Source organism: Lynx rufus, unplaced genomic scaffold (genome assembly GCF_022079265.1).
Source record: "Lynx rufus isolate CCGP_SWC_20201006 ecotype Redwood Valley unplaced genomic scaffold, mLynRuf1.p SCAF_14, whole genome shotgun sequence".
NCBI lineage: Eukaryota > Metazoa > Chordata > Mammalia > Carnivora > Felidae > Lynx > Lynx rufus.
This window is the reverse complement of record NW_025814828.1, coordinates 39,805,795-39,823,505: the sequence shown is the minus strand read 5'-3', so window position 1 is coordinate 39,823,505 and position 17,711 is coordinate 39,805,795. Positions and strand designations below refer to the sequence as shown.

At 40.6% G+C, this 17,711-nt stretch overlaps 1 pseudogene; it reads right to left on the bottom strand.

Annotated features, from left to right (window-relative positions):
* Positions 1 to 17,711, bottom strand: part of LOC124509243 (nucleoplasmin-3-like) — a 64,047-nt pseudogene that overhangs the window by 6,569 nt on the left and 39,767 nt on the right.

The following is a 17,711-nucleotide window of genomic DNA, read 5'->3' as shown; positions in this document are numbered from 1 at the left end:
TAGCTCAGGTCATGATCTCACGGTCCGTGAGTTCGAGCCCTGCATCAGGCTCTGTGCTGACAATGCAGAGCCTGCTTGGGATTCTCTCTTCCTCCCTCTCTCTCTCTTTGCTCCTCCCCTTCTTGCTCTCTCTCTCTCTCTCTCTCTCTCTCAAAATTAAAAAAAATGCTTTCTCTTCATTTTTTAAGTATAAAGTAAATCACACTCATCATGTGTATATATTTGTCTAATTATGTATTCAAACCCTCTCTCTTGTCATGTAAACTATCAGCTCCATGAAGGCAAAAATTACAATGGTTTGTTCAGTTTTGCATACCTATACCTTGACTGATGTTGAGCATAAAAGTGAGTAGTTACAAACAAGTTCAGTAATCATTTTAAAGAAACCCAAAGTATATGGGATTTCTCATTACAAACAAGTGACAATCTTCATCAATTGTGAGAGTACGATCATTTCTCTCCCGTTTTCTTCTCGGTGAGCATGCAACGTCTTCCCTCTAGCCCTCATGTTGCAAGTTGACTCAATCAATCCAGTCAAATAACTCGCCGATTCAGCTACAAATTACAAAGCCATCGTCTAAATGTATTGATCATGAAATTGATTGACTAGAGTAGCGCCTAAGTTCATCAATAGTGCCACGGAACATAGCACAGGGCTTAATGAAAATGCTTTACCCAAGCGCAGTGACACAACCAGGTCTAGGTACACACTGCCAGCGAATCTGTCCTTTCGGGGGCGTCCGGAGACATTTGAAACGGAAGGAGCTATTTAGATCATCTTAACCTGATAAAGATGAAGAAAGTGCATCTTGGTGGTGTCCAGCTTTTCCAAGTCTTAGAGTTTATTCCTCTGAGATGTTCAACATTTGTTATACTTGAGAAATTACAAAAGGTAATTCGGTGAAAGCTAAACGCTGTCATTGCCTCCTTTTTCTCTCCATACGTGTGTAAACTTCCCAAGAAGCTCTTGATACCCATTTTGGCAGTTAACAACAGGTAAGGGAACCTTTTTTCCCCCCTAATTTTTTCTGGGAGCAAATAGCAGTAATTCCTTCTGGAACCTCCCCTCTGGAAGCTCCCTAAGACTGGCAGTCGCGATGAGCTGAGATTTTCAGCCCTGCAGTATTTCCACATTTGTTCTATTTATAGGGCTGTTATTTTTTTTTTAATTTTATTTTTTAATTTTTTGTGCTTGATGTATAGGAGAGAAGTTAAGTCTCTAACTAACCAAGACATTTCCCCCCCCCCCAAACTTCCAGCAAGTCCTTTGCATCATTTCTTCCCGTGCTGATCCTTCTTTTTGGAGTGCAAACAATGCCTTAGGTAATGCTGCAAATGTTTGGTTCAAGCTGAAGATCCCTTGGTTAAAGTCACATTTGCAGACCTTGAGGGTACTTCATACCAAACCAATGCATCTCAAAGACTTCCATAGGCCTCCCGGAAGCCCCTATACCAGTTTTTCACCAAGAAGGAGGAAAATGGGTGTGTGAGGAAGTGATAACAACTATGGTGGAAAGAAGAGGCAGAATGTGTGTGTGTGTGTGTGTGTACGTACATACTTGTGTACTTGGGTAGTAGGTGCCCAATAGGAGTCTGTTCTTTTTCTTCTTCTTATTACTATCATCATCATTATTATTATTAGTCACATGTGAAAAAATGTCTTCTTTCTAAAAGGATACAGATCACACAGGTCAAGGGTAATATTGGCCCCACGCTTCAGTGACTGATAGGTCAATTCTTTAATCCATTGTTTTTTTCTGTGTCAATAGCGAAGTATCTGCCAACATAATGGGGAAAATGTCCAAGCAAACATGGTAAGAGCTCCTCATGACAGCTGAGGACATCTGGGTGTTCCATCAAAATTCGACCTCAAACTCTTGGAGTTTGACCTGAAAACAGAAAAATGCAAAGTTTAGATTATATGAATAACAGTATACTTGTTTCTAAAAAGTCCCAGGCGTAACAAACAATTGTTGCAAACATAGTCTAATCACTGGATTCTGTTGTATTTGTTCCTCATACGAGAGAACGATGTTTTAAGCAATAGTTGTTTTTTTTTTTAATGTTTCCTCATCGAAAAAGAAAGCCCAGAAATGGCTTATTTATTAGCTTTCAACCTACAGTGAAATCACAGCTGAAGGAAGGAAAAAAGACTAACTTTCTCTTCCATTAAAATGAGATGGGGGTGTCTGGGTGGCTCAGTTGGTTAAGGGTCTGACTTCGGCTCAGGTCATGATCTTGTGGTTTCATGGGTTCGAGCCCCACGTGGGGCTCTGTGCTGACAGCTCAGACCCTGGAGCCTGCTTCAGATTCTGTGTCTCCCTCTCTCTCTGCCCCTCCCCCGCTCATGCTCTGTCTCTGTCTCTCAAAAATAAAAAAAAAGTTTAAAGAAATGTAAAAAAATAAAATGAGATAAAAATAGTTAAATGATGAACACAAAACTTACTTATGTTTTAATTTTTCTCTCCCATTTTTATAACTGACTCATGCGAGTTCATTTTTATTTCAACTTCTAATTAAATGAAATAATGTAAATTTCAGTCATAATACAAGTGGGTAAAGCAAGAAAATAAGTAATTCATCTTTCCATGATTGGCTCTGTTACCAGATTAGAGTGGGTTCAAAAATATGTGTATTAACACTTGAATGATAATAGTAATGTATTATTATTATTATTTTATATTATATTTATATTTATATTATATTATTTATATTTATATTTATTATATACTATATATTATATTATGTTTATATTACTTTTTATATTTTATATTTATTTATATTATATTATTATATATTACATTATATTTTTATATTTTATATTTATTTATATTACATTTATATTATTAATAATAATATTATTAATATTCTATATTTATATAGTTCCTCACCTTGATAAAGAATATCTACAAAAAGTCTATAGCTAACACCATACTTAATGGTGAGAAACTAGAGGTATTTCCACTAGGATCAGGTACAATGCAAGGATGTCCCTCCCCATCAGTCCTTTTCAACATTATCCTGGAATTTTTAGTGAATACAATAAGACAAGAAAGGGAAGTAAAGGGCGTACAGATTGGGAAGGGAAAATAAAACTATCTTTGTTCACAGATGACATGATGGTCAATGTAGAAAATCCTAAAGAATCAACAAAAAAACTCTTGGAATTAATAAATGATTCTAGCAAGTGGGAGGATACAAAGTTATTATACTGAAGCCAGTCATTTTCTTATATGCCAACAATGAACAAGTGAAACTTGAAACTAATATCACAATAGCAATATTAGCAGCCCCAAAATGAAATACATAGGTATGAATCCAAAACAATGTGTATAAGATCTATACGATGAAAACTACAAAACTTTGGTGAATGAAATCAATGAAGAACTAAATAAATGAAAAGACAGTCCATATTCATGGATAGGAAGACTCAATACTATGAAGATGTCAGTTCTTCCCAACTTGATCTATACAGTCAATAGAATCCCAGTAAAAATCCCAGCAAGTTATTTTGTGGCTATCAATGAACTGATTGTAAAGTTTATATGGAGAAGCAAAAGACCTAAAATACCCAACTGAATACTGAAGAATAAAGTTGCAGGACTGCCACTACTCAACTTCAAAACTTACTATAAAACTACAGTAATCAAGACAGAGTGGTATTGGTGAAAGAAAATACAAATAGATCTATGGGACAGAATCGAAAAAGCCCAGGAATAGGGACATATAAATATGGTCAACTGGTATTTGATAGAGAGCAGAGGCAATACAACGGAGCAAACCTGGTCTTCAACAAATGGCGCTGGGGCAACAGCACATCCACATGTAAAACAATGAATCTAGACATAGTCTTTACGTCATTCACAACAATTAACTCAAAATGCATTGCAGAACTAAACGTAAAATATGAAGCTATCAAACTCCCAGAAGAGAAGACAAACCCTAAATGACTTTGGGTGTGGTGATGACTTTTTAGATATAACGCCAAAGACCACGATCCATGAAAGAAATCGTTGATAAGCTGAACTTTACTACAATTAAAAATTTCTGAGTGACAGCACCAAGATGGTGCCACAGGTTGTTCCTGACTTCCTTCCCTATCACTAGAAGAACAACTGACAGCTTTTTAAAAACAAGACACCACTCGGGGAATTATAGTACGTGGGGGGTGAGGTGAAGCACCTTCCCGTATCACAGACACCAAGGCAGACTGCATTCGAGGGGTAAAAGAAGAGGCTACACATTGGCCACATAACCCCTCCCCCAAACCAGTGCAGCACCATGCGGAGATGTCTCCTCTAAGCCTCCAGTCTCTGTAGGAAAAGAGAGCCCAGGTGGACAACTCATCCTCCCAGCGTTGTGAGTTACCCAGCAGTAGGCGCTACTCTGATCTTGCACCATGGGGATTGTGGGGAGATCTATGGGGCTCCACCACGGGGCATCTGAGAAAGGGGAACACAGGGACGGGGGGAAGGGGCTCATAACAACCAGCGCGTGGATCTTAGTAGACCGAGTTCATATCTGCAGTGCCCCGAGTAGTAATCCTAACCAATGGCATTGCTCCTCCGCAGAACCATGGCAGAGACACGTTCTGACCAGGGGAAGTGATGGGGTGTGGATTTGCCTGATTTGGATCCTCACATGAAAACTTTTGCCAGCTCAGGAGCCCGACTTGTCCACATGCAAGCAAGAGGCTGAATCACAGTCCCACCTTCTGTGGAGAGTGTCTTCTGGTCCTATCTTGACCAGAAGGGCTGGTAACAACTCCTGGAAGCTGTGCAGCCCAGAGGCACTCGAGCCGAGAAGTGAGCGGGAAGAGCTGGTAGTTTCTAGAAGGAATCGGCCTTGTTCGATTAGGAAACTTGGAGTGTGGGTCAGCTTGAGTTGAGACAACAAAGAGCTTCACCAGCCTTAGAATGACTTGTCCCACTACACCTGGGCAGGGAATCTAATTTATAGCCTTGCTCATCACTGAATAGAGCCTTCAGCCTGCCTGGCCAGGGAACCTAACTAGAGCATATGGGAAGCTGCATAGTCCATTCAACAGGCCTCTGTACAGTGGCACTTAAACGGAGAGCACATCCCATGGCTTCCTCCACCTGCAGAGCAAAACTGGCGACTTCACTTCACCAGGGAATATAGTATACTCTCTGGCCTGATTTGGGTCCCCAAACAATGAGCTGTACAGACCCTAAGTCTTATCCTACTGCCCCGCCCAGATAAGGAGGCTAGTTCATAGCCCCATCTATTATCAAATATAGTACCCAGCCCCAATCACCTAGTAAGCTTTACTGGAGAAACCAGGCAACTTCAGAGCTAATCCTATATCTTCACCTGGTTAGGGAGCCTAGCCAGCTGTCCTATCTAACTGTTCTCAGCAAGTGGCGCACACCCCATTTCTGTCCTTAGAGCTCAAACACTCGTCTTGCCCCCAAATAGGCCATAATACCAGTCCCGACCTGCCCAAGGACATTACCAGAAGACACATCCAGAAACCCAAACTGAGCTAACTGGTGAACTGTCTCTTTCCAGGCAAACCGTTAAAGTCTGAAAGAGGAACCTGATTACCCAAGTGCACAGATACCAATGTAAGGAATCAAGGATCATGAAAAATCAGGTAAATATGACACCACCAAAGGAAATTAATAAAGCTCCAATAACTGATCCTAAAGAAATGGAAGTCTATGAGCTCTCAGACAGAGAATTCAGAATAATTCTCTTAAGGAAGTTTAGGGAACTACAAGAAAAAACAAACAGGTAACTGAACAAAATTACGAAAACAATGCATGAACAGAATGAGAAGTTTGACAAGGAAAAAGCAAGCCACCAAAAAAACCCATAGAAAAGTTTAAAAATGTAATAACTGAACTGAAAAATTCTATAGAAAGTTTCAAAAGTAGACTCAATCATGTAGAGGACTCAGCAACCTGGAAGATAAGACGCTGGAAATTACCCAGTCAGAAGAGCAAAAAAGAATAAAAGACTGAAAAAGAGTGAAAATACCCTATGAGAATTATGGATCAATGTGAAAAGAAACAATATTTGCATTATGGGAATTCCAGAAGGCGAAGAGAAAGAGAACAGGACAAAAAGTATATTTAAAGGAATAATGACTGAAAACGTCTTGAATCCGTGGAGAAAATGGGCATACAGATGCATGAGGCCCAAAGGACCCCAAATAGGTTGAACCTGAATAGGGCTGCCCCATGACACACTATAATTAAATTATCAAAAGCCAAACACAAAGAAAGAATTTTAAAAGCAGCAAGAAAAAGAGAAGTTACATACAAGGGAGCCCCCATAAGACTATTGGTGGATTTCTTAACAGAAAATCTTCAGGCCTTTTCTCAACAGAAACCCTTCAGGCTAGGAGAGAATGCAATGACATATTCAAAATATTCAAAGAAAATAGCTGTCAGCCAGGAATTCTATACCTGGTGAAGCTGTCCTCCAGAAGCAAGGAAAGGATAAAGACTTTCTCAAACAAAGAAAAGGTAAGAGAGTTCATTACCATCCGACCTGCCTTGCAAAGAAAGATGAAGGGAATTTGGTAGAAGTAAAAGAATGCTAATTGACGTCACAAAAACATTAAAAGGTAGTTAATCTCACTGGTAATGGTAAATATATAGTCATAGTCAGATTAGCAATATGGTCATAGTGGGACATAATTCACTTGCGACTCTAGTTTGAAAGTTAAAAAAATGAATGTAATAAAAATAACCACCGTTACAATAATCTATCATTAGTTACACAATATAAAAAACACATAGATTGTAACTGCAATAACCTAAAATGCGAGGAGGAGACATAAAAGTATAAAGCTTATGAATTCTTTTGAAGTTAAGTAGTTATCAGTTTAATAGGGTGTTCAAGTTTAAGATATTTTGTTAGCCTCACTGTAACCACAAGGGAAAATCCTGTAGTAATTGCACAAAAGGATACAATAAAGAACACAATAAACACAACAAAAGAATACAATAAAGCATACTGATACCAAAAGACATCAAAACAAAAAATCGACACCACGATAAGAAACAAGAAACAACAGGTTTACAAAACAACCAGAAAACAACTAACAACATGGCAATAGTAAGTCCTTATTTATCGATAATTACTTTAAAAGTAAATGAATTAAATTCTCCAATTAAAAGACATAGAATGGGCAAATGAATAAAGAAGCAAGATTCAACAATATGCTGCCTGCAAGAGACCCACTTTAGCCGAGGACACACACATAGATGAAGAGTGAAAGGATGAAAAAGACATTTCAAGCAAATGGTAACCTCCTCCCACGCCCCTCCCCCCAAAAGCAGAAGTAGGCTATACTTACATCAGACAAAACAGACTTTAGGTTAAAAATAGTGAAAAGAGACAAAAAAGATCATTATATAATGACAAAGGGCCACTATATCAAGAAAACATACCAATTATAAGTATTTATGCACTTAACTGAGAAGCACCTAAATATTTAAACAAAAACTGGCAGAGCTAAAAGGAGAAAATAAACAGTAGTACAGTAATAGCTGGAGGCTTTAATGCACCACTCTCAACAATAGATAGATCATCCAGGCAGATAATAAGGAAACAGCAGATTTGAACAACACTACAGACCAAAAGGACCTAATAGATATACACAGAACATTTTAGTCAACAGCAGCAGAATAGACCTTCTTCTCAAGTGCACACAGAACATTTGATAGGATAGACCATATGTTAGACCACAAAACAAGTCTTAGCAAACTCAAGACTGAAATCACATCTAATATCTTCCCTGAGCAACATGGCGTGAAATCAATAACAAGAGGAAAACTGGAAAATTCACAACACATAGAAATCAAACAATGCTCTCCTGAACGAAGACGAAATTAGAGTGGAAATGAAAGTTTCTTGAGACAAATGAAAATGGAAACATAACATACTAGAACTTGTGGGATGCAACAAACGCAGTTCTAAGAGGGAAGTTGATAGCAATAAATGCTTACGTTAAGAAGCAAGAAAGATCCTAAATAAGTAACCTAACTCTATGCCTTAACGAACTAGAAAAAGAACAAACTGAGGCCAAAGCTAGCGGAAGAAAGGGAATAATAAAGATTAGGGAGGAAATAAATGAAAGAGAGAGCAGAGAAACAACAGAAAAGACTAACCAAACCAAAAGGTGGCTCTTTAAAAAGATCAACAAAATTGACAAACCTTTAGTTAGGCTAAGTTAGCATAAAAGAGAAAGACCCAAACCAACAAGGTTATAAATGAAAAAGGCGACATTACAACTGATATCACAGAAATTTAAAGGATCATAGGAGGTTGTTCCGAGAAACTCTCCACCAAAAAACTGGACCACCAAAAGAAGTGAAAGTAACCGTAACAACATACAACTTACCAAGACTGAATCATGAAGAAATAGAAAATCCAAATCAATCAATTACCAGTAAGGAGATTGGATCCATCATCAAAAATCTCCCAGTGAAGAAAATCCTAGGACCAGATGGTTTCACTGGTGAATTTTACCAAACATTTAAAAAAGAACACCAGGTCTTCTCAAACCCTTCCAAAGGAAAAAAAAAAAAAATCAAAGAGAAGGGAACATTCCTAACCTCATTTTAGGAGGCCAGGATTATCCTGATACAAAACCCAGAAAAGGACACTACTAGAAAAGAAAACTACAGGTCAATATCACTGATGAATATAGACACAAAACTTCTCAATAAAATACAAGCATATCGAATTTAGCAGCACATAAAAAGGATCATCAAACACCATGATGAGTGAAATTTATCCCTGGGATGCCAAAGATGGTTCAGCATATGCAAATAAGTCCGAATGATACATCGCATAAATAGAATGAAAGAAAAGAATTATATGATCATCTCAATAGATGCGGAAAAAGTATTTGACAAAATTCAAAATCCATTCTTGGTAAAAACTCTTAGCAATTTAGGTACAGAAGGAACATATCTTAAAACATAAAGGCCATGTATGAAAAGTCCACGGCTAACAACATACTCAATAGCAAAAGGTCCAAAGCTTTTCCTCTAAGAAGATGAACAAGACACGCGTGCCCATTCTCACCACTGTTATTCAATACAGTACTAATAGCCTGGAACAATGAGGCAAGGGAAAGAAACAAAGGGTACCAGAATTAGGAAAGAGGAAGTAAAGTTGTCTGTTTGCAGATGATATGACTTGACATATAGAGAATCCTACTAGGAAACTGTTAGATCCATTCAATACAATTGCAGGATACAAAATCAACAAACAAAAATCAGTCGCATTTCTATTCGTTAATAACGTATTATCTGAAAAAGTAGCAAAGGAATCAGTCCCGTTTATAGCAGCATCAAAGAGAATAAAATGCTTAGGTGTAAATTTAAGGAGGTGAAAGATCTCCCCTCTGAAAACTGTAAGACACTGATTAAAGAAATTGAAGACACAAATAAATGGAAAAATACCTTGTGTTCATGAATGGAAAGAATTAATACTGTTAAAATGTCAATACTACCGAAAGCCATCTATGCATCCAATGCAATTTCTATCAAGATTCCAATGGCATTTTTTACAGATGTAGAAAAAACAATTCTAAAATTTACACGACATCACAAAAGACCCTGAATATTCAAAGAAATACTGAGAAAGAACAAAGCAGTAGGCACCGCACTTTCCGATTTCAAGCTATACTGTAAAGTTATAATCAAAGCAGTATGGTACTGGCATAAAACCAAAGAGACCGGTGGAACAGAATAAAGAGTCCAGAAATAAGCCCAAGGATATACAGTCAACTAATAGCTGACTAGGGAGCCAAGAATTCTCAATGGAGAAAAATAGTCTTTTCAGGAAAAGGTGCTGGGATAATTGGATATTCACATGTAAAAGAATGAAACACTCACAAAAAATAACACGAAAATGGATTAAGAACTTAAATGTAAGACCTGAAACTATGAAACTCCTAGAAGAAAACACAGGAATACACCTCCTTGTCGTGGATCTTAGTAATGATTTTTTGGATATGACGCCTAAAACACAAGCAACAGAAGCAAAAATAAGTAAGTGTGACGACATCAAACTAAAAACTACACAGCACAAGAAACCATCAACAAAGGGAAAAGACAACCTACAAAATGGGAAAAGTATATGCAAACCATGTATCTGATAAGGGGTTAATATCCAAAATATATAACAAACTCAGACTCATTGTGGTTTTGATTTGCATTTCCCTGATGATGAGTGAGGCTGAGCATTTTTTTATATGTCTGTTGGCCATCTGTGTGTCTTCTTTGGAAAAATGTCTAGTTGGGGCCTCTGCCCATTTTTAATTGCATTATTTGGTTTATTTTTGGTATTGAGTTGCATCAGTTCTTTATATATTTTGAATAGTAACCCCTTATAGATATGTCCTTTGCAAACATCTTTTCCCATTCAGTAGGTTGTCTCTTTTGTTTTGTTGATGGTTTCCTTCATTGTGCAAAAGCTTTTTATTTTAATGTGGTTCCAATTGTTGACTTTTGCTTTTGTTTCCCTTGCCGTAGGAGACATAGCTGGAAAACATGTTGCTATGGCGATGTCAAAGGAATTATTGCCTGTGCTCTCTTCGAGGAAATTTATGGTTTCAGGTCTCACATTTAGATATTTAACCCATTCTGAGTTTATTTTTGTGTACAGTATAAGAAAGTGGTTCTTCTGCTTGTAGCTGTCCAGTTTTCCCAGCACCACTTATTGAAGAGACTTAGCGACCATTTACAGATTCATTGACCATAAATGCATGGGTTTTATTTCTGGGCTCTCTATTCTGTTCCATCGATCCACGTGTCTATTTTATGCAATGGAATATTACTCAGCCATAAAAAAACGATGAGATCTTGCCATGTGCAATAATCTGGACGGACCTAGAGGTCAGTGAAATAAGTACAGAGAAAGACAAATACGATATGGTTTCACTTGCATGTAGAATGTAAGAAAGAACAAATGAATACACAAAACGCAGAATCAGACCTATACATGTAGAAAACAAACTGGTGACTGCCACAAGGGGGGGTGAGGGGTGGGCAAAATGGGTGAAGAAGTAGGAGATAAGGCTTCCAGTTATGAAATAAATAAGTCATAGGAATAAAAGGCACAGCCCGAGGAATAGAGTCAGTGGTACTGTAATAATGTTGCATGGTGACAGATGGTCACTATGCTTGTGGTGAGCACAGCGTAACGTATAGAGTTGTTTAACATCACGTTGTATACCTGCAATGAATGTAACATTGTATGTCGATTCAAATTTAAAAAGGAACTCAAAAAAAAGAACTCAGACAACTTGCTAGCAAATAATAAAATAATAGTGATAACAACAACCCGATGCAAAAAATGGGCCAGAGACCCAAACAGACGTTTGTCCAAAGAAGATACACGAAAAGCCAAAGGCACATGAAAAGATGCTCGACATCACCAGTCCTTAGGGAAATTCACACGAACAGCACCATGAGAAATCATCTCGCGCCAGTTACAACGGCCATCATCGAAAAGATTGGAGGTAACCAATGTTGACATGGATGTGGAGAAAAGGGAGCCCTTGCGAACTGTTGGTGGGAATGCAAATTGGTGAAGCCATTACGGAAAACAGTATGGAGAATCATCAAAACATGAAAAATAGAACTACCATATGATTCAGCAATTTCACCTCTGGGACTATATCCAAAAGAAATGAAGGCATTAACTCAGAAAGGTATCTGCCCCCCTCTGTCCATCACAGCATTATTTACAATAACCAGGACATGGATGGATGAACGGATGAAGAAGTTGTGGTATATGCATACAGTGGAATATTATTCAGCCATAAAAATGAGAAAAATCCTACCGTTTGCAGCAACATGGATGGACCTTGAAGGCATTACGCTAAGGGAGATAGGTGAGACAGAGAAAGACAAATCATGTATGATCTCACTTGCATGTGGAAAAAACCAAATACACAAACTCAGAAAAAGAGATGAGAATTGTAGTTACCAGAGGCAGAGGGTGGGGGGAAGGGAAGGAAGGTGGTCAAAGGGTACAAACTTCCGGTTATAAGATAAATACTAGGGAGGGTCACCTGGGTGGCTCAGTCGTTTGAGCGTCTGACTTCAGCTCAGGTCATGATCTCACAGTTTGTGGGTTGGAGCCCCGTGTGGGGCTCTGTGCTGACAGCTCGGCGCCTGGAGCCTGCTTCGGATTCTGTGTCTCCCTCTCTCTCTCTGCCCCTCCCCCGCTCACACTCTGTCTCTCTCTGTCTCTCAAAAGTAAATAAACATTACAAAAATTTTTTAAAAGTAAGTACTGGGGATGTAACATACAGCGTGACGACTGTAGCCAACCCTACTGTGTGATATACTGGACAGTTGTTACGAGAGTAAATCCTAAGAGTTTTCATCACAGGGAGAAACTATTTTCCTTTTTTTCCTTTTTATTGCATGTAGGTTAGAAGACGGATGTTAGCTGAAGCTATCACGGTAATCATTTCACAACGTATGTAAATCAGACCATCATATTGTATATCTGAACCTTAAGCAGCAATTTATGTCGATTGTTTCTCAACAAAACTGGAAAGAAAAGATACTTGTAGTAACATGTTTATAACAAGCTACGTACAAACTTCCTCAACAGCAGTGTTATGTCAGTGAGTGGAAGAGATCCACATTCTGTAATGCGTGTAGAGAAGTGTCTAAAAACACTTGTAATAGGGATGTTTCTAACAAGCTACCTGAAAGCTGCCTTCAGAACAGTGTTATTTCAGAGACGGGAACTCATACTCATTCCTTAATGTATGTAGTGAAGTGTAAAGATCTATCTTATTGAAGATTTTTAAGCGCCCACAGTTTTAAGCTGTGCTCGGCGCAGTGTTATTTCAGTGAATGGAAGTGATCCCCACTCAGTGATGCAGGTAGTGAAGCGTTAAACGACACTTGAGATGAACATGTTTTTAACAAGCTAAAAACAAAAACATAAAAAATAAATACAAACTCTCTGCTCCGCCAAAGACAATGTCAAGACAATGAGAAGATCAGCCACAGTGTGTGTGGGGGGGGGGGGGGGCGGGGGGGTAGAATATAATTTATATTTGAGAGAGAGCACAAGTGGGGTAGGGTTAGAGAGACAGAGGCACAGAATCCAAAGCAGGCTCCGGGCTCTGAGCTGTCAGCACAGAGCCCAACGCGGGGCTCGAACCCCAATCCGTGAGATCATGAACTGAGCCGAAGTCGGGTGCTCAACCGACTGAGCCACCCAGGTGCCCCCCAGGAGAAAATATTTAAAAAAAAAACACTTCTGATGAAGGGCTATTATCCAAAATGTACAACGATCTCTTAAAACTCAACAATAGGGGCGCCTGGGTGACTCAGTTGGTTAAGCATCTGACTTCCGCCCAGGTCATGATCTCGAGGTTCAAGCCCTACGTCGGGCTCCTCTCTGACAGTGCAGAGCCTGCTTGGGATTCTGTCTCTCCCTCTCTCTCTGCCCCGGTCCTGCTTTCGCTCTCTCTCTCTCTCAAAATAAGTAAATAAAGTTAAAAAAAAAAAAACCCTCAACTATAAAAACAGACAATTAAAAAACGGGTAATGGGGCGCCTGGGTGGCGCAGTCGGTTAAGCGTCCGACTTCAGCCAGGTCACGATCTCGCGGTCTGTGAGTTCGAGCCCCGCGTCGGGCTCTGGGCTGATGGCTCAGAGCCTGGAGCCTGTTTCCGATTCTGTGTCTCCCTCTCTCTCTGCCCCTCCCCCGTTCATGCTCTGTCTCTCTCTGTCCCAAAAATAAATAAACGTTGAAAAAAAAAATTAAAAAAAAAAAAACGGGTAAAAGATTTTTATGGACACATTTTTATGGTCAAAAAGCAGTTGCAGAGAGCAGGCAAGCATATGGAAATATACCCCACATCCTATATCATCAGGGACATGTAAATTAAAACAATTGTGCTACTCCTGCATGCCTTTAAGAATGTAAAAAATCTGGAACACTGATCACTAAATGCTAGTGAGGAGGTAGAACAGTAGGGAACACTTATTCATTGCTGATGAGAATACACAGTGGTACCGCCATTTTGGAAGACACTTTGGCAGCACTTTATCAAAGCGAAATATTCTTTTACTATACGAGCCAGCAACTGTACTCCTTGATGCTTACCCGAAGCAGTTAAAAACTCATGTTCTCACAAAAACCGGCACACAGACGTTCACAGCGGCTTTATTCACAGTTGCCAAACTTTGGGGACACCCAGGATGCCCTTCGGTAGGTGAACGGATAAATAATCCGTGGCACATTCAGACAATGGAATATTAGGGCTAAAAAAGAAATGAGCTCTCAAGCCGTGAAAACACATGGAAGGACCTTCAGTGCACGTTACTAAGTGGGAGAAGCCAAACTGAAAAGGCTGCCTAACGTATGGTTCCAACTGCATGACCTTCTGGAAAAGGCGAAAGTACGGAGACAATCTAGAGATCGGTGACTGCCAGGCTTTAGGGGTGAGAGAGCGTTAAATATACTCTGTGTGGTACTGTAATAATGGATAGATGTCATCATACATTTGTTCAAACCCATACAATGTACAGCACCAGGAGTGAACCGGAAAGTAAACAATGGGCTTGTAGTGATGACGGTGCCTCCATGTAGGTTCCTCAGTTGTAACAAATGCATCATTCTGGTGGGGGATGCTGGTAATGGGGGAGGCTGTTGGGTGTATGGAGGCAGGGAAGGGGGTACATGGGAAATCTCTGTGATGCCACCTCAATGTTTCTATGAACCTAAAACTGCTTTAAAAGTTTGATTTAAAGAAGATTTAGGGGCGCCTGGGTGGCTCCGGCGGTCGAGCGTCCGACTTCGACTCAGGTCACGGTCTCGCGCTTCGTGAGTTCGAGCCCCGCGTCGGGCTCTGTGCTGATGGCTCGGAGCCTGGAGCCCGCTTCGGATTCTGTGTCCCCCTTTCTCTCTGCCCCTGCCCTCTCTCTCTCTCTCTCTCTCTCAAAAATACATAAAATGTTTAAAAAAAATCCTTTTTAAAATTTAAAAAACATTTTTGTCAGTCATTACGCTTCTCCACTCAGTGATGATCCTGTGGCAGGCGGCCCTCACCTCCTGACTCTCCCAGAGCTACCCACCAGCTCTTCCCAGCCCCAATCAGATCCTTTCGCACCATTTCTCTCCCGTTGTGCGTGTGCGCCTACGTGCGCGTGCACGCATGCACGCTCTTGCGCAACGGAAGTAGAGGATTGCTGGCTACGAGAGGCGCCTTTCCTTTTCTCCTGTTGCCTGAACACCTGGCACGGCCATAGACGTCAACCAGGCCCCGTGGAGATGCTGCCGCGCCCTGGCACCAACACGCACCCGAACCCTCACCAGCACGCACCCAAATCACTTGGGGGCTCCGGTTGAAGTGACGGCGGGTACCAGATCTGGAGCCCGGGAATCTGTATTTCAGCCAGATTCCCCAGGGGCTTTGAATGCGCATGGACGCTTGAAAGTGGATGTTTCAAACGTGGTATGTTGCTCATAGTCAATTTTCAACAGTACGCGTTGCCCGAAGGAGTATATCGTTAGTATTTCAAACTTGATGTGTGGCGGTATTATTCTTTGAGAATATGCTTTGGAAAAGGATAACGAGTGAATGCGTTTAGGCTTTTAGACAAGCTCGAAAGGCAACATTCCGTAAGTTAATAGTCCTTTAAACAGACTTAATGGAAAATGCATCGCGTCTTGCTATGGACTGACTTGTGTACCCCCCAGTTCCTGTGTTGCAGCCCTCCACCCTCAGTGTTGGGGTGTGGGAAGTGGAGACTTTGGAAGATAATTAGGGTTAGATGAGATCATGACGGTGGGGCCCTCCCGATGGGGTTAGTATTCTTATAAGAGGAGACGACAGAGAACTTGCCTTCTCTCTCTCCGCCAAAGGAAGACAAGCCAGCAGTCCAAGCAAGAAGGCAGTCATCTGTAAGCCAGCTAAAGGGGCCTCACTAGAACCCGAGCATGCTGGCACCTTGATCTTGAATGCTCCACATCCAGAATTGTGAGAAAATCAGTTTTTGTTGTTTAAGCTACCCCGTCTATTGTATTTTGTTACGGTCGCCTGAGCAGACTAAAGCCATCCATCGTCAATGTCAGATTTGACTCTCTCCTTGACTTCTGAGTCTCTCACTTCAATTATCCACCTCTCGAACCCTTTACTTCAGGAGATTGCACCACACCACATATCCTAGATCACTTCCGGGTTGTCTGGAACTCTGAAGTTGTGTCTAACAAACTCGGATTTATCATATTTTATTTCATCCACTTATCCTGTGATCCGTTCATTTTGAGACAATTTATTGAGGGCTTGCTATGGGCTGGGCCCCAACTTAAGTGGTGGTAAACAGAGGTGAATCAGATGTATGTGCTCCCTGCCTTTAGGGAGCTCCCGGCCCCATCAGGAGCCAGTAAGGTAATACACAGATATGTAATCATAAATCATGAAATAGGAAGAAGGAAAGCAGGAAGGCCTCACTGTGACACTGATATTTTAGCTCGTTTCTAAAGGATGAGTGCATGACATTTTCTAGAGGAGAAATGACTTTGAACTGAAAGACACCTCGGCGGAATGCTTATCATGTACCATCTAGATCCCCTTTCACTGAAGGACTTATTGTCCCAACTTCTGGGAGTGCTAAGGGCAGACAAGCTCTCTCTAAAAAACATCCTGCACAGGGGCGCCTGGGTGGCTCAGTCGGTTGAGCGTCTGACTTCGGCTCAGGTCATGATCTCGCGGTCCGTGGGTTCGAGCCCGCGTCGAGCCCCGGGTCGGGCTCCGTGCTGACAGCTCAGAGCCTGGATGGAGCCTGCTTCAGATTCTGTGTCTCCCTCTCCCTCCGCCCCTCTCCCACTCATGCTCTGTCTCTCTGTCTCTCAAAAATTGAATGCACTTAAAAAAAAAAGATCCTGCACAGTAAACTCCATCTCACGGTCTGCTTCCTGGGCAGCTCAAACTACCATACCCGTGTGTGATTTTTTAATTCTAGTGTACTGGAGACCTCTGAAAAATCTTTAAATAAGGCCTACTCCAATACCTCCTTCCAATCATTAAAAAACATCAGAAAAACCGAAACCAGGGGACATCTGACCGAAATAACTATTACTCTTCAAATGTGTCAAGGTCATGAAAGAGAAGGAAGGAGTGAAGAACTTTTATAGATGGGGGGAGATTAAGCAGAACCAGCAACCAAATGCAATGTGAGATCCTGCATAGGATCCTGAAAGAGAAAGAAAAAAAAAAAAGACAGTGGGAAAACTACTAAAATTAGAATAAAGCATGTGGTTTAGTTAGTATTATTGTGCCTATGCAAATTTCCTGGTTTTAATAAGTGTGCCCTGGTTATATAAGATGCGAACGTTATGGAAACTTGATTGAGGGATACGAGGAACTCTCTTGTACTACTTATACACCTTTCCAATAAGCCTAAATTAGTTACACTTAAAAAACATAAAACAAATGTTATCCAGGCCGCTGTGTGGAGAATGGGTTGCAGGGAAAGCAAAAGTGAGAGAAGACAGACCCGTTGATAGAGTATCATAACGGTAGTAGTAACAGACAGTAGTAACAGTAGGTGTTAACTTTGACCATAGCAGCTAGTGGAGGGGGATTTAAGGCGGAAAAAAGAAGCCAACCGTGTCAACCACACCGCATCTTTTCTGCCGCAGACTTCTAGTCTGAAGCAAGTACAGAGTGAGAGAGAAATGTAGTTT